The following is a 21,054-nucleotide window of genomic DNA, read 5'->3' on the forward strand; positions in this document are numbered from 1 at the left end:
AGTTTCCCCCCTGAGCCCCAAGGCTGGGTTGATCGTGTGTTCCCCTGCTTGGAGATGCAGGACCACAGGGGTCACAGGGGCTGAATCACACCCCAGTCGGTTTCCCTGGGGGTCCCAGGAAGGCTTTCTCACGTGGGGCGAGAGCTCTGGCCCCTTGGCATTTCACATGAGTCTGGAGAGAGCAGGGGTTCTGCAGGTGAAAGGTCAGGGTGAATGGGTGTGAAAGCTGCGTGGGAGCCCTAGCCCACAAGGTCTCTGGGGCTTTGGTTTTCCTGTTCCCAACATGGTTTTGCACCTCTACTGTGAGCTTTTGTTTCTGAACACCCCTTGGGCTAAGCGTTCCCTGATTGAGCAGGTCTGTATGGGAATGAGGCCGGTCTGTGATGCTCTCCTGAGAGCTCCCGGGGCAGGTGCTTCCACCTCTCCAGCCTCTGCTTCCCGCGCTGCTGGGTCTTCTATGAGAAAACTCTGCGTAGGTGCTCAGCCCTTGTTACCTTCCTTCCCTTTCCCTTTCTTAAATGGAAGAACATAATCTTCTAGGCTCTGAATCTGTAACTGAGCTTCCTGAAGCCTAACATAAACATTTTCCACGTGAACCAAAAGAAAACAAAGAGCACAACGAAAGAATATCATCAATACCGTACATATCTTAAATTACAGGAAATAATACAAAGGAATGATGGGTGGTTTCCATTTACCAACCCTCACTTGCTGCCAAGTTTTCAGCAGCTGCCCACCCCCTCCCCCCGGACCCTGACCGCCCCCCACCCCCACCTTTTCAATAAAATACTTGTGAATCTGGTTTCCATTGTTGCAGATAAACGCAGAGCAGGTTGCATTGTCTCTCACCGATTTGATCCTCCTTCAACTGATCAGTGACGCTGTCATTCACAACCTGGAAACTTTAAGAAGTGAGTCAACCTGACCTATGATTCACAGATCCTTGATCTGAAATGCTTGATGTCGTGGAGGTAGGGTGGGAGGGAGAGTCAGAAATAAATTCCCTGACACCCCACATTCAGCTTAAGTGAGGTAACATGGGTGGTGTGAGGGGGGGCAGTTATCATCTTGTGGTTTGTGGGGGGGCTTCCTGCCCTCCGGGAGCTGCACTTCGTTGGGGGGACTTAGGGTGACCGCATGCCCAGGATCGCTGAAACAGTTCCAGCTGATGCCTGTTATTCCATCCAGCCTTTTATACGGGTAGTGTGCCTTTCCACGAACAGAAGTATCACAGTTTGGAAATACAGGATTGTGGGGAGACTAGACTGCGGGCTCTTAAAGGTCAGAGGTTTCCTTTTATTTGGAAGTGCATCCCCAGTGCCCGGCCTCTAGGAAGCAGTAAATAAAGGCTTTCTGGGTGGGTGAGTGAGCGAATAGGTTCTTCAACCCCTCTCTTGGCCTCTGAACTTCTATTTCCCATCTGCCTTTGTGTGCCTAGGGTAACTCCTGACTCTGGCTCTCAATAGTATCTTTTGACTAAGCCAGAGCTTCAGGTGGCAGCTACTTTGGTTGCATGTCCCGGAAGGGCCACGCAGCTCTGTGACTTTCAGTGAGTTACCCAAATGAGTTAACAACGGATCAGAGTACCAAGAACCCTGGCTTCCATGATGCAGTGAGCTCCTAAGAAATGGTGGTGGAGGTGGACGTGGTGCTATTGTTATTAGCTGGCTGGCTTTGCCGCCTGTTTTTGTCTTTTCTTTCCCAGTTAGCGGATTCATAGACCTTTGTTTTAAAAAAAAAATAATAATAATATCAAAATCTTATAAGAAATTGGGAAAAGACTAAAAAAGCTAAGCTAACCGTACTGTCATGACCTTTGGTAGCATCATAGAAATTTTCATTATAAACCATTGGTGTTATTTTAATGCAAAAATTTTCCATAGTGGTTAATATCTTAAGGAGCGTTGCATTTTTCTTCCATTTGCCTTTTTTGGCAAAGCACTGTTCACGTTATTTCAAAACCTTTTCAACTACTTCTTTTTCATTTGCTTTTGTCCATGTGGTTGTTGGTGATGAACCATAGGTTACTTCATTTTTTCCCTTCTGTAAATGAAGCTTTCCTTCTACTACATCGTACATCTCAAGAGACTCTCAGGAGTGAAATCACTGGTTCAAAGATATGAATGTTGTTAAAATCTATCTATATTTAAGTAAATAGACTATGTGTTAGAGAAATTTTAGGTTTACAAAACATTGAGTAGAAACTGCAGAGAGCACCCATATATTCACCCCCCCCACCATTCCCCGTATTCTTAACGTTTCGCATTAGTGTGGTACGTTTGTTACAGTTTATGAACCAATATTGATATATTACGATTGACCAAAGACTATGGTTTACATCTGGGGTTCACGCTTTGTGTCGTGTAGTTCTGGGTTTTTGACAAATGCATAATTTTATGTGTCCACCATTACAGAATATTTTCACTGCCCTAAAAATGCCCTGTGTTTCACCTATCAATCTTTCCCTCCGTCCTCCCAAACCCATGGCAACCACGGATCTTCTAGTTTCTTTGTAGTTTTCCTTTCTCCAGAATGTCACAGAGTTAGAATCAGAGGGCATGTCGCCTGTTTTGAGTGGCTTCTTCCATTTAGTAATATGCATGCAAGATCCTCCGTGTCTTTTCATGGCTCGATAGCTCATTTCTTCTTAGTGCTGAATAATTTCCATTGTCTGGCTATACCACAGTTTGATGATCAGTTCACCTACGGAGGGATACCTTTGTTGTTTCCAAGTTTGGGCAATTATAAATAAAGCTGCTATAAACATTCGTGTGCAGGTTCTTGAGTGGACATAAGTTTTCAACTCATTTGGGTAAACACCAAGGAGCAAGATTGCTGGATCACACGGTAAGACTATTTTCACTTTGAGCATTTGCTTAGCGATTTTAGTTACAATACCACTAGCACAGTTAATCCTCAAAGCAATTAATGTCATTCGGATTAAGGTCATCGAGTGTTATTACTGAAAGGAACTTTGAAGATCTTTAAATCTCTAAGTTTCCTGAGAGCAACATCTGTCTCTGGTATCACTGCACCTCCATGGCATAGTGCACGCAATAGGTGTTCAATGAATGTTCATGACACGTTGAAAAACCAACTCACTGCACAGATAAAAACATGGAGGTCCAAAAATGGGAAGCAAAGTGCTTCTGGCCAAACAGCATTTTACTCTTGGCAGAAAGAATGCTAAAAGCTAACTCTTATGCTCTGTAGATTGGTGGACCAACATTTTGAGTGACCAGACTCTGGGTCACTAAATGCAAGCAAAACAAGTTTCAGGACTCAGGAATCTATATGTACTGTTATAATGCTCACCCTCTCCTCACTTTCAAGCCCACCCGCTACCGTGTCCCCCAGAGATTCTCAAAGTGGTGTGTTCATCTGGACAGAGTACATTGTGGCTACAAAGTCTCGCAGCATACAAAAGCAACAACAGCAGCAATAATAGTGACAACAATAAAAAAGGCCCAACATTACTGATTGCTTAGTGTTGTCAGGCTCTTTACGTGCATCATTTCATTTCACCATCACAGCCACTCTCTTGTTAGGTACCACTGTTAGCTACAGTTTAGAGATGAGAAGATTGCGGCTGAAGGAAGTTGAGTAGCTTCCCAAGGCTCCACAGCTCTTAGTGGAAAGCCAAATTGCATCCCTCCAGCCTTGAGTCCACTCAACAGTGTACCTTGCCATCGTCAAGAGCACGAGATTTAGAATCAGATGGACCCGGGTTAGTATTCTGGGGCTACCGTTTTGCCAGCCATGTGATTTTGACCCTGTGATTTCTAGCTTCAATGAGTCCGTCTGTAAAATGGGGATAGTGATACCTACCTGTGGCCCATGCTTTCTGCTGTCTCCTCTGTAGCCACTGCCTCTCCGCTGCACAGAACCTTGATAGGTTCAGGTGAGAGGAAGGAGGCCCCAGATCTCAGGGAAGCTGCAATCCCATCCTCACGAGATGAATCAAGATTGGTTAAAACCAAATACAGTAATGGCAGGTATGTTATCTAGCTTTGTTAGGGGAAGCATGCTAGGGAGAGGTTCTCTTTCCAAATAAGAAGACAAAGCCCCCCCCCCCCCACAGGGGGAGCTCATTCTTATCTTTTCTTCCTGCCTGGATCTTGGACACGATACCTGGAGGTACAGCAGCCGTCTTGCAACCATGAGGCGACGAGTCAACAGACTAAAATGGTGGAGGGGAAAAGATAGAGTCTGGATCTTTGACAGCATTCTTAAGTGGTTCCACCAGCCCAAGACAGAAGACTACTACTTCCAGACTTTGTTACTGAAACACTTCCTACTTGTTTATGCCACTCTTAAGTGGAGTTGTCTTTTATTTGCTGCTGAAAGCATTTCTAATAGATATGCAGATTTCCACCAAAGCACAGTGTTGGACAGCTTCATATGGTGCTGAAGAGCCTAAATTCCAGAGCCGGAGTTTCTGGGTTCTGATCTCAGCTCTGCCACTAACAAGCTGTATGACCTGGGCAAGTCACTTAGCTTCTCTGTGACTCACCGTCCTAATCTATACAACGCTCACTCAACGTGTGCTGAGTATTGGGTGAAGGATAATAGCCGTACGTCCCTTGTACGATAGTTAGGAGCATTAAATGACTAAATTTTTTTTTTTTTTTTCTCTTTTGTGGTACGCGGGCCTCTCACTGCTGTGGCCTCTCCCGTTGCGGAGCACGGGCTCCAGACACGCAGGCTCAGCGGCCATGGCTCACGGGCCCAGCCGCTCCGCGGCATGTGGGATCTTCCCGGACCGGGGCACGAACCCGTGTCCCCTGCATCGGCAGGCGGACTCTCAACCACTGCGCCACCAGGGAAGCCCCTAAATGTTTTATAAAATGGTTAGAACATTGCCTGGCACATAGTAAGTGGCTACACACATGTTTGTTAAAGAAATTTTTGAGAGAAAAATAGCCACTATCATAGTCTTGGGTTTGGACCTTGATCTATTGGGCCACTTGTGGTCCTTAAGCAGAACACTGAACCTGTCGCCACCAAGACTCATGGAGCATGAAGATGCCCCTAAAGTGTCTCTCAAACCAGCAACAGTGGTGGTTTCTTTTTGACGGAAAAGGCTCCTCAGAGAACACTGACTTGTAAAGAAGGAGGGGCTGTGACTACCAAGTCAGGTCATGGAGTAAAAGACCAAATTACCCCAGACTCGCCCATGCAAATGGGTGTGGGTCTCCCCTGACAGCCCTTTTAGAAGGCTGTAGACATTTTTGAACTTGTTTTTGAAAGGGTCTTTCCAGCCAGTGTCTTATTCTTTTGCATCTCCTCACATCTTTCTTGCCGGCGGTTGGGAGGCTGGGGATGGGAAGGAAGAGGTGATGCCGGGAGTCCAGGCCCTTTTGTGCCAGGAGGGACAAGCCCCCTGGCCAGTGCGTGAGGGGGCTGGTTTCACCTGGGGCTTTCCCACTTTCTACTACCCACATTGCCACCCTCTGTAGAGACTGGATTTGAATTCAGGCAATGACTAAGCGATTTTTGGAAACCTATCATGTTCCTGTAGTTTAAGGGTCAATTGGTAGATGTGTCCATTGCCAAATCCTGTGGAATCTGCCTTCAGTCTACGTACTCATCCACTCCTTCTACTCTCTCTACCAATGACAGTCCAGACCCGGGACTTACGTCATTTCCTTTAGTCTTGGTAATTGTTCAGGCAGTCAAGTCACAAATGGTCATGCAGCACCCTCAGGTTTCCTTGGATACTGCTTCTGGGGAAGCACGGAGACTGCCTTGCGAAAGAAGCTGCCTGTAGGTGCTCTGGTCTGTGGTCTCAGCTGAGCTCCCAGCCAGCACCCAGGGTTGGCCGATAGCCATGCAAGCTGTCATTTTGGATGTTTAGACCATCTGTACTTTCAGATGACCAGAGCCCAATATCTGACTACGAGGACATGGGAGACCCCAAGTGAGAACCACAAAGCCTAGTCCTTCCCAAATTCCTGATCAAAAACTCATGAGTAACATAAAACGATTGGTTTTAACGAGGCTAAGTTTTGCAGTAATTTGTGTTCGGCAACAGTAACAAGAAGTCCGTGCTCTTTCTCCTACGTACTAGGTGGTCATAAACAAAATTTTCTTAAATATTTTAGGCATCAGATATCTCAGATGTAAGTTAGGAGTGACAATATGTTTATGTGGTGGTTGCTCCTAGCGTGGTCCCCAGCACATGCTGTATTTCCTCACCTCTGAGATGCTGTCGATTATGCAGCTCACGATTAATTTGTGTGCCACAAAGAAGAACGAAGCAAATGCTTCCACTTGACCTACTGAATGCCGTTGGTTGCGGGACACATAACATTCTTTGGAGATGCTGAAATTTGAAAGATGTATATCTTAGGACCTTTGATTCAAAGGGTGAATAACACAAACACCTTAGTTAAGCCTGGACACTGAACGATACTGCCCCCTCAACACACACACCAGAATTTGAGTTTACAAGGAGCGAGAGGAGAGCTTAAAGCAAATCTGCCTTTGTAGGAAAGTTTCTAATCGGCCCTCCCATTCGATATGCTAAATTATAAAAATTAACAGAGGCAACCTGTGGTCCAGGCAGAAAGTACCTTCCTTGGGCAGCTGTCAAATGGTTACAGTTCAAATAACATTGCATCACAGTTATTTAAGAGGGATGAGTCAGATCCCTAAATCTGGCTGTGAGCAGATAAGTTCTTTTTAGTGGAAACTCATCTCGAGCAATAGTCATAGACCAAGCCCCATTTCTCGTTGATTTTGCAGTCTCTTCTTTTCTAGGACTTTCAGTAGTAGTTTCTTAAGGGATGTCAGCCAGGGAGCAGAAGAGGTCTGAGCAGTGGGAAGGCCGGCCGAGGAGACCCAGGCCGCGTCAAGTAGGGCAGAAATGCAAAGAAGCATCAGAGCGCTAGCAGGCTTGAGGCTCAGCCTTTACACAGGGAGCCCCGTGGCGCCAGTCTAGCTGCCCGGAGGGTTGGTATGTTGACCCTCATTTGAAAGGTGAGCCCCCTTCAGGACAAGAGAGGTTAAGTCTCTTGCTCAGGGTCACACAGCTTTATTATGTCCACTTAGTCCATCAGACACAGAGCCTGTGCCCTTACCCACAGTGCTGTAATGATCAGAATGTTTGCAAAGACATGGAAATGAGACTCCAGGTAGCCCAGGTCTCTCAGCACAGCTGTCTTTCCAGCCTGACCCAAACAGGGAATTCCTTTTAATACCTACCTTGCCTTTGCCACTGTGAGTTTTCCACCCATAAGGCTCTTCTTGTCTTCTCCTCTTCCTGTGAGAACCAAAGCACCTCTCAAGGCCCAACCCTCATGGGGCACCTGAACCCTTGTTCCTACAGGGTGATTCCTGACTGTCCTTGGCTCCCAGTGCATTGTCCCTGGGGCAGCTTAGTGGCCCTCCTGGCGTTGGTGGCTTTTATTGGTCACTCCTATTAGACTGGAAGTTTTTTGAGGCTCTGGAGTTAGATTGAGTTCAAATCCCACCTCTGTGACCTACAGCGTGTGTTCTTGGGCATGTTTCTTAGCTTTCCCAGGCTTACATGTTCTTATCTACAAACTGGAAATAACCTGAGTATCCACTTCCCAGGACTGTCTTGAAATGAAGAGCGTTTGGTTAGGTCTCACGGTAAGGGCTTGGTATTGTTATTACGTGAGAGGCACCTGGAAAGTATCTTGAGGCGTCCCCTCACTTAGTCCTCACAACCAGCCTGGGAAGTAGGTGCTTTTATCATCAGCCCCATTTTACAGATGAGGAAACTGAGGTGGAGTCGTTTGCTCACATCTCCACAGCTGGAATATGACAAAACTGGACTTACATTCTTATCTTCTTGAACTCCCCTCTCTCAGTGGAATCCCACTGGAAACCTCCCACGGACTGAGTTCTGAGGAGGTTTCATCATGCCCCAACCTCTTCAGGTGTGCTTTCATTAAGGACATCATTTTTCACTCATTTTTGTCTCAGTGGTCTTCACCTTGATTCGTAGAAAAATGATGCTGCACGCAGCCTTTTCTCAGTAAAACCCTGTTCCTTTGTGCCCATAAGAGGTTCCTCCACCTCCTGGGTCCTACGGGTAGTGGACTGTGAGCCCCGCAATTGCCCATTTATATTATGAACTAAAAACATGGATCAGATCATCAGCCTTGAAAAGCTCACGTAAACCCTTAATGGAAATTCAGATCCCACTTTATTTCCCAGCCCAAAGGATGTCAGGGCTGCAGTCGCCATTTACCTGGAATGACTTGGCTTGTTGAGTTTCCTTCTGGTAAACCACGTTGCTGATCTCAGAGGAACCCTCTAAAACGGCAGACAAAGGAAAGCAGGCATTTCCGATAAGCTGCTTCATTTCTTCCTCAAGAGGTATTAGTTAAACTCCCTAAATAAAATGGATTCTATCTGCCAGAGAACATTCTGAGTAAATAGAGCAAAAGTCAAGCTCTCGGGCCACACCCGGGCAGCCCCTTGAGAAGGCTGGGACTCCTGAGAGTGGAGAGTGGGGGGACCCCATTTGGGCAGCACGGTGGAGACCTTCCTGTCTCAGTGTGGACCTGGTGAAAGTCGAGGGCCTCAGGGGGCTCCGGAATGAACACGTCGTCCCAGCTCCCTGCACAGAGAGGGCAGCGAGTGCCATGCTGGGGCCACAGCCGTGTCCTTGGCTGGCAGTTGACATTCTCAGTAAGCTGCAGCCGAAGGATCATAGCCGTGGTGGAGAGAGACGTCGGGGCAGAAATGATAGACGACCTAGTCTGTGTCCAGCACCGAGAGAGTTCCTTCCAAGAGTTCCTTCAAATTTTCTCCGTATCTACTCTTGCTAACTTCTAATTTTTTTTCCCACTGTCCTCAGAGATGTTCTGTATGATTTCAGTCCTCTGAAATGTATTGAGACTTATTTTATGGCCCAGCACATGGTCTGTCTTGGAGAAGGTTGCACGTGCGCTTGAAAAGAACGCGTACTCTCGGGGTCTGGGGTAGAGCGTTCCCTGGATAGCAGTTGTGCAAAGCCCGGTTCTCTGCCTGGTCGAGAAGAGTCTTCACTCTGTGTGGTGCTCAGAGGAGGGGAAAGAGGAACCGTCTGTGTGGGTGAGAAGGCACGGCCAGCCCCTGACCCCAGAAGGCAGACCCTATGCCAACTTGTCCTCCACGTGGCCCAGGTGAGAAGAAAAGGCCACGACCAACTCTGAACAGACCTCTGAGGTGGCGAGAAAACATCTAGGGATTTGCCCGAGGGAGGGGAAATTTTCCCATGGACTCGAGGAAAGAAACTGTGTGCAGTAAAACCCTCCCTCTCCCCGGCTGGTCTCTCTCGTGTGCTCAGCAAACACTTATCAGAGACTTGCCCTTTCTAGTTGCTGTTTCAGGTGCTGGGATATAAGATTCAGCATTGCTCCTGCCTTCCCCAAATTTGCAGGCCGTGAGGAATACGTGCAATCAGGCTTCTCAGGGCACGGAGCGTCACTGGAAAAGGATGTATATATCAGGATAGAGTCATCCTTGCTTTGTTTCTCCCCGTCTCTCGGTTATGCACATCTGCAGACAAAACAGGAGGTTTCCATAGGGATGCTGAAAGGTGAGGCAACGTGGTGCTATCTGTAAACCTATTAGAAACCTTCAGGGAATTATTTCATGAAGGACAGGGAACTCGTGAGTTCCTAGGGTCTGGTCGTGCCAGGTTCAGAGAGCTTTGGGATGTTTTTTTTTTTTTTCTTTTTGGTGCCATGGACCCCCTTTTGACTAACTGGGGAAGCTATGGACGCCCTTTTAGAATAATGCTTTCAAAATGCATATAGTAGAACACTCAGGACTACAAAGGAGAGCAATTATGTTGAAACACAGTTCTATGCATGGACCAAGCCCCCCGCTTCCCCTCCCCGGGAGAGGGGGACCTGGACGGTAATGGAGGAGTGGCAGCATGATTTGCTGACAAGGAAACAGGGTCTTTCCTGAGGTTGGTAATTCTATGTTTGTGGAATCGATTACCTCCAAGGCAGGCCCGATGGGAGGTTTTGCTTTCAGATAGTTTTGGGCAACTCCATAGAAGACTGTCTTCATCTGCCTTTGGTGAACTCAAGGTTTCTATTTCTCTTCTCACCAGACTGTGTGCCCAAACGTCTAGAAATTAGCCACATTGGCTCAGCTGAATTTTCTACCTTTTAAATTTCCTTGGTTGTTCCCTGGGTGGAAGGGGGATAATCAAACTGGCAAGAGGGTGGGTGGGATTAAAGGCTGACTTTGAAGGAGAGGGAGGAAGGCCTGGGGCTGGGTGATCAGACAACACGTTTTTGGGGGTGGCCTTTGGGGTCATTTGTTGCAGCTCTAGTTGGGAGTTCACTGAACAGAGTGCAGCCCAGGAGAGTGGGGTGATTCCTTATGGGGGCTGAAAAGAAGCCTGAGGTTCAGAGAACATCCACGCTCTACTCTGGGAAGTGGCAGAGGCTATGTGCCCCCCTGAGACCAGGCACCAGTTACGAAGGAACTACCAGCAGCCACTTTGCTTATATACCCCACCCTCGTCACCACCCGAGGAGCCGGGATCCGCATTCTACCCATGGGACGACAGACACTGAACATAGTTAATCCGAGGTCACTCAGCTCCAGCTGGAAGTGGTAGAGCTAAGATCTGACTCCATAGAATCCCGGGATCTGAGATCGTTTTTCCCATTGCCACATGCCGGCTGCCCCACTTCAGCACAGAGGCCATGGCTGCCCCTCTTGGAATCGGGTCCCTGGGTTCAAATCCCAGCTCCACTGTGGATTAGCTCAACGATCCGAGGCAAGTTCTCGACCTTCAGGCTCCTCCTGTGTAAAATGGGATGATTTTAGCACCTGCTTCAGGGACTTTTCTGGATGATTTAAGAGATAGTGCGCGTAAAGCTTCTGAGACCAAATGCCTGACTTGTACGTGCGTGATTCAATGTTGGTACATGACTATTATCAGCCCAGCAGGACAGGGATGGCGTTAGGGGGTCCCTGGTGTGCGATGACTCCTCTGTTTATTCCTCTAACTGTCCCAGGTGGTAGGCGTTCATGAGCCTGTTTTCTGGTACGAAGGTTGCCCTGGTGTTCTGGAGTGACCCGGCAGGGCTGAGATGATTATACAACTCCGTATCCCAGGCCAAGTTCAGCGCTCACCTTGGCAGCCTGCTAAGCCGGTGCCGCTGTGGAGAGAGCCACTACCCTTCAGCCTGCTTTCTCGCTCTGGAAAAACTTGACCTTTACTCAGAATCATCTTCCAGTCCCCGTGTCACACAGCAGGCTCATTCACCCACCCCTCCCCCTGCAGGCACTTTGTCTTCTCATCTGGGGAGGTAACAGGGACTCTGGTGTGCCCCAGACAGACGTTTTTCCTCCATCTCTCTCTCCTACTAACTCTGTCCCCCAAGGGTGCTTCTCAGACACTAGAGGAGTATCGTAAGCACGTGGAGGTGTTGAAGGATAAAGGCTGTGGCACGAAACAGCCTGGGTTTAACCCTGGCTGTGGACTCAGCTCAGTACAGAGCAACCGCTCTATACTTACGGTTCCTTGGTGGCATAACATGTAATATTACATATATAATATGCATAAGGATGCTAAGTTTCTGATTCACTCTTCCATTGTTATGAATGGAATGACCTAGGGCATTGGAATGACCTGTAGGTCATGGAATGACCTGTAGTTAGCCTCGCTTAGTCTCAATTTTCCAACCTGTAAAATGGCAAAGGTGATACTTACCAATTTGGGGGGTTGTGGAGATTAAATCAGCTAATGTGTCAGGTGCCCAAAAAACATAGTACCTAGTCATCTATTTTTATAATACAATAACTCATGTATCTGTCAGTTTGGGAGAGAGAGATTCAAAGATCCGTGGTTACATGTTGTCTGTCGTTCCCTTTGAGAGTCAGGACCCACAGTTAGGAGGCTCTCGGGACCTTGGTTTTGTGAAGTGGTGACAGGGATCTTCCTGGATTGAGTGGCATTTATCAAGCGCTCTGCAGTTCTCACTGGAAAGGATTCCTGCCCACTGTGCCAGCTGAGTCATGCTGGCTGCACCCTTGTTCTGCTACCTTTTCATAGTCAGCAGATCTTTTTCTTGCTTTTCCTCCACAAGGACAGCACAACAGGCTCCCAGATCCCTCACCCCAACCAGAGGATAGGGGTGGAGGTGGTGGGGTGTGGTCGACTCCTCAGCCTTGGCCCCTCGGTAGTACCAGGGCTGCGACTGAGACCCTCCCATCCTGGGAAGAGGCGGAGAAGCCTCTGGATTTAGAGCATCACAAGGAACGGCGCTGGAAGCTTCGGAAACCGGGGAACAGTGCACTTTCAAAACTGGGCAGGTGGGGTGGTGCCTCTGTGATCAACAGGCTTGGCGCATGGCACAGAAGGAGGTGAGAATGGAAAAAGAGCTGCCGATGGAAATAGAGAGCTTCTCAAATCACCCTCGTTCCCTCCCCACCGCACCATCAGCGCTTGGACAACACCCGCCCTTCCGGTGGCGGCCCCTTCACGCCAGCTGCTGGAAATCGCTGTGGGCAGAGTGAAGGCAGAGGGGCCATTTTCTAGCTGTGTGACCTTGGGCAGGTTACTCGGCACTCTGCACCTCGTTTCCCTCTTTTTTCAAATGGTGATGATGATAACTACCTGGTCGGGTCTTTTATTAGAGATAATACGGTTCCTGGCACACAGTAGGTGCTCAGTATGAAAATGTTTTCTGCAGGGCTCCCCTTCATCCACCGACCCCTCCTCTGGAGAGACTTCCTTTATGACCAGCAAGCTGGCAGCACCTAGTTTCCTAGCTGGGCACATCCTTATGGGTATTCTCTCTATTGCCATCTGCCCAGACCTCCCTCCCTCCCCCCACCATGTGTAGGTATACACATAGAAAACATGCAGCTTTCTAATTTGCTTTTAGTTAAAAATGTGTCATAAGCGTCATTCTCTATAATTAAATATTCTTCTACAGAAAAACTTTGCTAATGGCTTCTTTTGGTTTTCCATGTCCACCGTCGTGTTACGTGTATGCTAGTTTTACTTCCTCGGTTGTACTGTAAGCTCCTTAATTATCCATATTCCCCAGCATGGTGCCAGTCCCAGGACCGGTTTGTTCACTGATTGATGGAAATATGGAGGCAAGGAAAGTAAGTGGGATTTGAAGTAGAAAGACCGGGGCTTAAGTGCTGAGTCTGCAAATTCCTCAAAATTTCCTTCCTTCCTTCTTTCTTTCCTTCCTTCCTTCCTTCCTTCCTTCCTTCCTTCCTTCCTTCCTTCCTTCTTTCCTTCCTTCCTTCCTTCCTTCCTTCCTCCTTCTTTCCCTCCCTCTCTCCCACCCTCCCTTCCTCTCTTCTGTCCTTTCTTTTACAAATGCTTTGTTAAACGTTTTAATATTTATGCAACTATGCATTTATTTAAATATCCTGTGAGTGCCTCCAGTGCTGGGTCCTTAGCAGGTAGTATTGTACCTAGTCATGGACCAGATCCCTGCTCCCCTGGAGTGTGCTTCCAGTCAGGAATGCAGACCCAAACTAGATCAACAGATGAAAAATAAATAGATCACTAAATCGCGTTTAAATACACCTAGAGGGACTTTCTTGGCGGTCCAGTGGTTAAGACTTCACCTGCCAGTGCAGGGGGTGCAGGTTTGATTCCTGGTCAGGGAGCTGAGATCCCACATACCTCACGGCCAGCAAACCAAAACGTGAAACAGAAGCAATATTGTAACAAATTCGATAAAGACTTTAAAACAAATAAATAAATAAGTAAATAGACCAAGAGTAAACACAGGGCTGAGAGAGATGATAAAGGGGAACACACTTGAGATGGGCACCCAGTGAAGCCCTCTCTGCAGAGGTGAGAATTAAGCTAAGACCTAAAGGAGCGGCTGCAGGGAACGGGGAAGATGTTCTGACAGAGGCCCTGAGATGGGAAACACCTTGTCATCCTGGGAAACTGAAGAAGGCAGGTGTGGCCATCGGTAACAGGGAGGGAGCAAGGTGCCTGTGGGGAGGCTGGGGGGTCGGCAGGAGACAGGTGATGCTGGGCTCGTAGGTTCCAGTAGGGAGACTGGCTTTGCAGTAAGAGCAGTGGACGGTCACCAAGGGATTTTCTGTGGGTAATTTGTATTTTAAGGCCACTCGGGCTGCTGTGTGGAGATTGATCTCTCTGGTTGGGGAGGGAAGAGTTGAAGCCTCTGGGACTTGGGAATGCAAGAAGACAAGCTTTATTTTGGAGCATTGAAGGAGATATGAGGCCAAGGACTCTGGAAAATGGGGCAGAGAAAAATATAATAACATGGAGAGCTGGGGATGCCAGGAAGAGCTCACAGGTGTGTCCCTCCCATTCCCGCCTCCTGCCCACATTCCTTCCCAGTCGGCTGGCTGTGGCTGTAACTCAGAATCACTCGGAGCTGGAGTTGGAATCCCAGAGCTACTGGGGACCCCAGGCGTGATGCGATTCAGTCTTGTCACTTTTAGTTTGGGAGACTGAGCTTCAGCAAGGGGAGGTGACCTGCCCAAGGTCACCCAGCTAGAAAGTGGCGGACAAGAACTTGAAGCAAGTCAGGTCCCCCAGGCTCAGAGCTCTTTGCACCTCATCTCAAACCCATTCCCACCCTGGGCTGTCCTAGTTGGATGCTGTGTTTAACCTCACCTGTTAGAAGCGTGCTCTGCAGTTTCTGTGCTGTGTCGTCAGCTGCCCGGGCAGGAGTGCTTTCATAGTGATTCCCCGGTGGCACCGACAGCTTCACATCCAAGCTCGAGGAGGCGTGCCTTCCAGGCTCTCCACAGCTGGTGCTCCAAGAGCTGTCACAACCGAGCCCCCGTTGGGTCTGCAGAGATACAGCCATGCTGCCTCCTGATGGCCGGCACCTAGACACGCTTAAGAAGGCTGGCAGATCTCTCAGGGGAGATGTCCAGAGCTGGAGAGGACTTCCGCCCACCTCCCTCAGCATCTCTTCCCTCTTTTGCATCCTGGCTGGTGATGTGGTCCATTGACCCCAGGACAGGTCCCATCACACCTCATCTCTGGTGCAAGAGAGGCTTGTTCTCAGTGTTCCCCCTCCTTCACATACATTTTTTTTGTGCATCCCCTCAGGAAGGCTGCAAAGACCGTTTTTATTCCGCTGTTTCCTCCTTCCTGCCACTGGCTCCCAGTGAGGACCTCTGGAGGTGGCACATCTCATTTGCAGAGGAAATTCTCACTTTGCTTGTCTAGACCAGTGGTTTCCAGCCAGCTCCCTGGGATGCTGTGTAGAGAGGTCCCTCGGGAAGGTTGGTTGGGCTGCTGTGCCAGGGACAGCTGGTTACAACACTCTACTGGGAGAACTCAGGGAAGAGTACCTGGAAGGGTTACATTTTCCTTTCATCTTAATAATAGAATCCCTGGTTTTTAGCTGGGCACCTGGCTGCCCAAAATAAAGACTACATTTCCCAGCCTCCCTTGCTACTAGGTATGGCCATGTGACTAGTTTCTCATCAATGGAACAGAAGCACAAGTGTCCTGAATGTGTGTTTTGAAGATTTCTTAATAAGAGGGAAGGAGGGAGCACCCCTTCTTTTTTTCAGCTCGCTAGAATAGAGAAGTGACGGTTGACACTTAAGCAGCTCTATTGAAACATGAGGTGGAATGTAGCATAACGGTATTAAAGAATCTCAAAAACTAAGGACTCCTTTGCTAGTCCTGGACTCCCTCCCTCTTGTCTTCACGTACCTGAAGGAAAAATACATTCCATCTTGTTTGACAGCCAAACCTAATCTTAAGGAATACAGCTATTCACATCACCGTGTGTTGGAAATCAAAAGCCCTGTTGCCCTTTTATTCAGTGATCATTTGCTTTGGGGGCCATGATTTGTGTTAGTACCATAGATGTAAAGCAAACAAAATAGTTTCCTATTTGTCAGTGAGATGAGTTTGCTAGGCCACCATAACAAAATGCCACAGACTGAGTGGCTTAAAAAGAAATTCATTTGCTCACAATTCTGGAGCCTAGACGTCCAATTTGCTGAGAGGTGTCAGCAGATTTGGTTTCTCCCGAGGCCTCTCCCCTTGGCTTGCAGATGGCCACGTTCTCGCTGTGTCCTCACGTGGCCTTTTCTCTGTGAGAATCTCCAATGTCTCTCTTATGGATTAGGGCCCTACCCTAACTGGCTTCATTTTAACTTACCTCTTTAAAGACCTTATTTCCAAATACAGTCACATTCAGAGGTACTGGAAGGGAGGACTTCAGTGTATGAATTTGAGGGAACACAATTCAGCCTATAACACCGGGAGCGTTCTAACACTAGGAGTGAGTGGACTCCTAGTGGGAAGGACAGACAGAAACTAAGGTTAGATTCAGACTTAAGATAACCTAGTAATTATTGTGTCTGGAGCAAGAGGTAAGAACAGAAAATCCATGTGTGTCAGGAGGCCCCTCGTCCTCAGTTCCAAAATCCTCCAGGGTTTGTTCCGAGTCTGGTTTTGACTTGACCTTCACCTGTCCTTGACACAGTTAATACGTCCTCCCTTGTAACATTTCCCGCATTTGGCTCCGAGGTCTCCACTCTCCTGGATGGCCTCCTCTCCCCCGCGGCTGCTCCTTTTGGGCCCCTTTGCCCGTTTCTCATCCTTTCCCTTGGAGAGCTCCTTTGGTCTTAGGGTTGTTGTGTCCTCCTTACACTGACAACTTCCAAGTGTTCCCTCTCCACCGGCCTCCAGACTGGGGCGTTCAGCTGCTTCCCTGCCCATCTCCACTTGGGTGTCTAGCCATCATGGCAAAATTCTCATCCTCCCCCTGTCTCCCCATTTGTGATCTTCTCCATCTTCATTAATGGCAATGCCAGCTTTACAGCTGCTCAGCCTACAACCTTGGCGTCGGTCAACCTTAGACTTCCCCTGCTCACCCGTCATATCCAGGCCGTCAGTAAAATATACCCAGACCACCACCTCCTCTCACCCGCCACCGCCCCTACCTTGGTGCCCGCCATCATATTTCTTGCCCGCGTGATTGCGACAGCTCTTGATGTCCTCCCTGCCTCTGCCCTCGCCCTTCTACAATCCATGCTCGAAACGGCCCAGGGTGACCCTTTGAAACAGAAGCCAGAGCGTAAGCCTTCTCTGCTTCGACCGCCCTCCGCCACCAGTCTCCATCCTATTCGGAGTAGCAGCCATGGTCCTTACAGTGGTCTACGAGGTCCGTGTGACCCAGCTCTGCTGCCCCAGTCATATTCCATTTCCTTCCATCTAGCTCGTCCCACCATGCCATCCTGTCCCATCGTCTCGCAGACACCCCAGCAGCCCCGCCTCGGGATTCCGCAGCTGCTGTCTCTCCCCCCACCCGCACTGCTCTCTCCGGGTCTTCCGCAGGCGTGCTCAGCCGTCTCCAGCAGTGAGGCCTGCCCCGGCCGCTGTATTTAACACCCAAAGTGCCCCACGCTCTGCAGTGCTCGTTCTTCTCCTTCCTAGCTGGATGTTCCTCTGTTGCTCTCGGCAGCCTTTAATATGCCTTACAATTGTTTGAGTTGATCCATTGGTTTCCCCGATCCCACTAGAAAGTCAGCTGCCTGGAACAGCGTCTGTGACATGCTAGGCACTCAGTAAATACTTACGGAGTAAATACCAAAGACAGCCCGCACAGAAAACAAACCTTTATTTCAAGCATAAACCTTTTGGTCTATATGATATATATATATATATATATATATATATATATATATATATATATATATATATATATATATAAAGTGATAAGATATATGTGTTTTATATATTAATATATGCTTGAAATTTTCAATAAATGCCATAAATATAGCATATATATCAAGATAGACATTATATATATATATGTGTGTGTATATATATATATATATGGCATATCTCTCTCTCAAAGGCCAAAATATATTTTTTTATCTATAGCCAAGGTGCCGTAATTTTTGCAAAGGAGGACACTTTCTCATTTTCTGGTTTCCCCGGCTGCCTGTCAGGATGCACTCAGGCAGCAACTGTGCAGTAAACGGGACAATTTTAGCCTCTGGTTTTCCAGAGCAGAGAGCACATCATTGCCAGAAGGTTTCTGCCTCACATCTGGTTCTCCAGAGTGGCAGGCCAGTCACAGGTGTGGTGCATCAGACTATGAAAACACCAGTGGCCGTGACTCCCTGCCTGCGGTGTGTCAGCCTCTTTCAGGCCCCCTCCAGCATGAGCTGGAAAAGGTGGGCCTTTCTCAGAGACTGAAAAGCTCCTCCCCGTCTCCTAGGACCGTATGATGTGCTCCATTCCCACTTTCCAGTTTCCCGGGACCGCTTTCCCTCCCCTCACCGTGCTCTAGGCACGCTGGCCTCTTCGTGTCCCCAAAGGCACCATCTCCAGCTCAGGGCTTTCCTGGCTGCTCACACACCTGTGTTGCTCCCTGCATTCCACAGAGCTGGGTCACCCCCACAAGACAGTTTCCAGTCGTAGCCTGTGAATGTGACCTTCTTGGGAAACTGGGTCTTTGCTGGTGTGATCCAGTTCAGGTGAGGTCATCCTGGTTGGGTGGCCTCCACCCAAAGACCAGTGTCCTGATAAGAAAGGCACAGACACATAGGGGAGGAGGCCATGTGAAGATGGAGGCAGAGATTGGAGCGATGCTTCTACAAGCCATGGAACGTCAAGGATTGCTGGCAGGACCACCAGAGGCTAGAAGAGGCGAGGAAGGATCTTACCCTACAAGTTTCAGGGGGCGCGTGGCCCTTCTGTGCCCTTGATTTCAGACTTCTCGCCTCTAGAACTGTGAGAGACTACACGTCTACTGTTTTAAGCCACTCGATTAGTGGTACTTTGTGACGGCAGCCCTGGGAAGCCCATACCCAGCCCTTTCATCCTTTGCTTCTCAACCTAAATGCTACCTTTTTGAAGGGCTTGCCTGGACTCCCAACCACAACGCTGGTTGGATACTTGTAACACCTTTTACTTTTTCTCTACTTTTTCTCTTTTTCTCTTTTAGAAACCTCCCCGATAGAATGTCTATGCTCTGGGGCGTCCGTGTTGTTCGCTGCATGTCCTCAGTCTCTGTGTCCAGGGAGAATCTTCCACACTTACAGGTTTTCTTCATTTAAATCCATCTGTGTCATAAGATCCCCAGTCAGAAAGTTGCCCTGGGTGTTTCCCCTGGAAATCCTCAGTGTACAATTATTCAAATTGAGTTGCTTAACCAATGTCACTCCTCAGTTGCAGTAGACGCCAGAGAGATGTGAGAACCTTTGAGAACTTTCCAAGCCAGGGTCCATTCTTACTGTTTAGCCTGAATGTGTTTTCCTGCTAAGAACATGAACCAGAAATGAGTTTTACCAACGGGTTAGCAAAACCTTAAATAGAAAAGAAACTCCAAAAATGTCAGTTCTCTCACACTCCCTTTCCTCCTCAACTTCCCCTCCCCACCTCCTGTCACCAGGACCTCCCAGTCTTGGCTCCTGGGTCAGGACGAATGGTGGACCTCTCCAAATTCTGCTGTGTTTTCCCTCCCTGGCTTTTTAGATGGAGATGTCTGTTGGGTGCTTTTAAGTCCTTTTATTTATGCATTTATTTTTTCCCCAGTGCATATAAAAGTCATGTTTACACCATACTGTAGTTTACCAAGTGTGCAGTAGCGTTATGTTCCTCCAAAATGCAAGTTAGTTCAAAAAATACATCACTGCCAAAAAATGAAATGCCCAAACAGCTATAATAGTAATATCGAAGATCATTGATCACAGATCACCATAACAAGTATAATAATGACGATGAAGTTTGAAATATTGCAAGAATTCCCAAAATGTGACACAGAGACGTGAAGTGAGCAAATGCTGCTGAAAAAAATGGTGCTGATAGACTTTTGAGTCCTTTTAGAATTGACATTTCCCCTGAGACTCGTCTGTCACATGCTATGTAGGTTTGGACTCTGACAGAGACAGAATGGCCTTTATTGAGCACCTACTATGTGCCAGCTTTCAAACTAGGCAGTTTTACCCTCTGTAGCTCCTTTTTCGTTTAATCTGTTCCAGAGATCTTCATTCACTATGAAGTGATCTCAGTTCAGAGACATTTTACTGATGAGAGCACTGAAACTCAGAGAGGTTAAGTAATTTGCCTAAGGTCACACAGCCACTAAGTGGTGGAGCCCTTTTCAAATCTAGGTCTGTCTGACTTAAAAAGTAGTGGGGTTTTTTAAGCTAAGTTTTGCAACTGTAAAAAGCAACCCTAACTAGAAATTGCCTTATTAGTAGCAAGGGACTTTATAAGAATTTCACTGTGCCTGGGACTGCTGTGTCAGTGGTTATCAAGGAGTAGCCTGTTGGCAGGGGTTTTGACTGTTGGATTTATGGACCCAGGACCCTTGGTATGTGCTCAGGACATCCTACAGCCCCGGCAAGCACTCCGGCCAGGGGTTATCTGCTCCTGGGACTGTGCTTTCTGACTCTGGGACATCAGGCTAACCACATCTCTGCTCCAGCCTCAGTGTCCCCGATCACAAAATCAGGACTCAGATTCAATAATCTTTGTGCTGCTGTCCTGCGTTGATGATCTAGGATTTTAGCATCGTGAGGCTACAACACCCAATTCTTTCATACCCCTCAAACTCAAGCCTACCAATTATATCTAGAGCACATGGCCTACACCAAAACTTCCAAGGCATCGTGCAAGTCCCTTCTGCCAGAGGCCCAACTCTCACCCTCTCTCCTCATCTCCTTAGCTCACCTCCTCTCCTCTCCTGGAGTCAGTACTGCTGAGGGCCCTGGGGTAACTGTCTTAACGTCTCTGAGCTCCCATGTCCTCTCTGAAATGATCTCAAATGAGTATAAACCCCTACCTCATTGGCTTATTGTGAGGCGTACATGAAATGGAAAAATAACCTTTGTTCACTTTCCAGGGACCTTGAACTATGCCGAGTCTTGACCTAGAAGCACATATTCTGGATGTGTTCAAACCTTGGCCGCACCTCTTACCCACTTACCCGCTGTGTGGAGTTGGGCAAGTCACTTTACTTCTCTGTGCCTCAGCTGCTTCTTTTGTAAAGTGGGAACAATACCAACCTACCCATCAGCTTGTTATGAGGGTGAAATGAGTTCCTACTTGTACAGCACATAAAACAGTGTGGGGCG

The 21,054-nt window shown here is 48.0% G+C and overlaps 1 long non-coding RNA gene across 50 annotated transcripts in view; it reads left to right on the plus strand.

The window, feature by feature from the left end:
- Positions 1-21,054, plus strand: part of LOC109549452 (uncharacterized) — a 396,771-nt gene that overhangs the window by 233,164 nt on the left and 142,553 nt on the right. For 43 of the 50 annotated variants that reach the window (XR_012327382.1, XR_012327365.1, XR_012327383.1 and 40 more), the window contains one exon: positions 818-911. The exons of the other annotated variants lie outside the window; for them this stretch is intronic. This is a non-coding gene — a long non-coding RNA (uncharacterized lncRNA). The remainder of the gene's footprint in view (positions 1-817; positions 912-21,054) is intronic. 50 annotated transcript variants of the gene reach the window in all.

Source organism: Tursiops truncatus, chromosome 17 (genome assembly GCF_011762595.2).
Source record: "Tursiops truncatus isolate mTurTru1 chromosome 17, mTurTru1.mat.Y, whole genome shotgun sequence".
NCBI lineage: Eukaryota > Metazoa > Chordata > Mammalia > Artiodactyla > Delphinidae > Tursiops > Tursiops truncatus.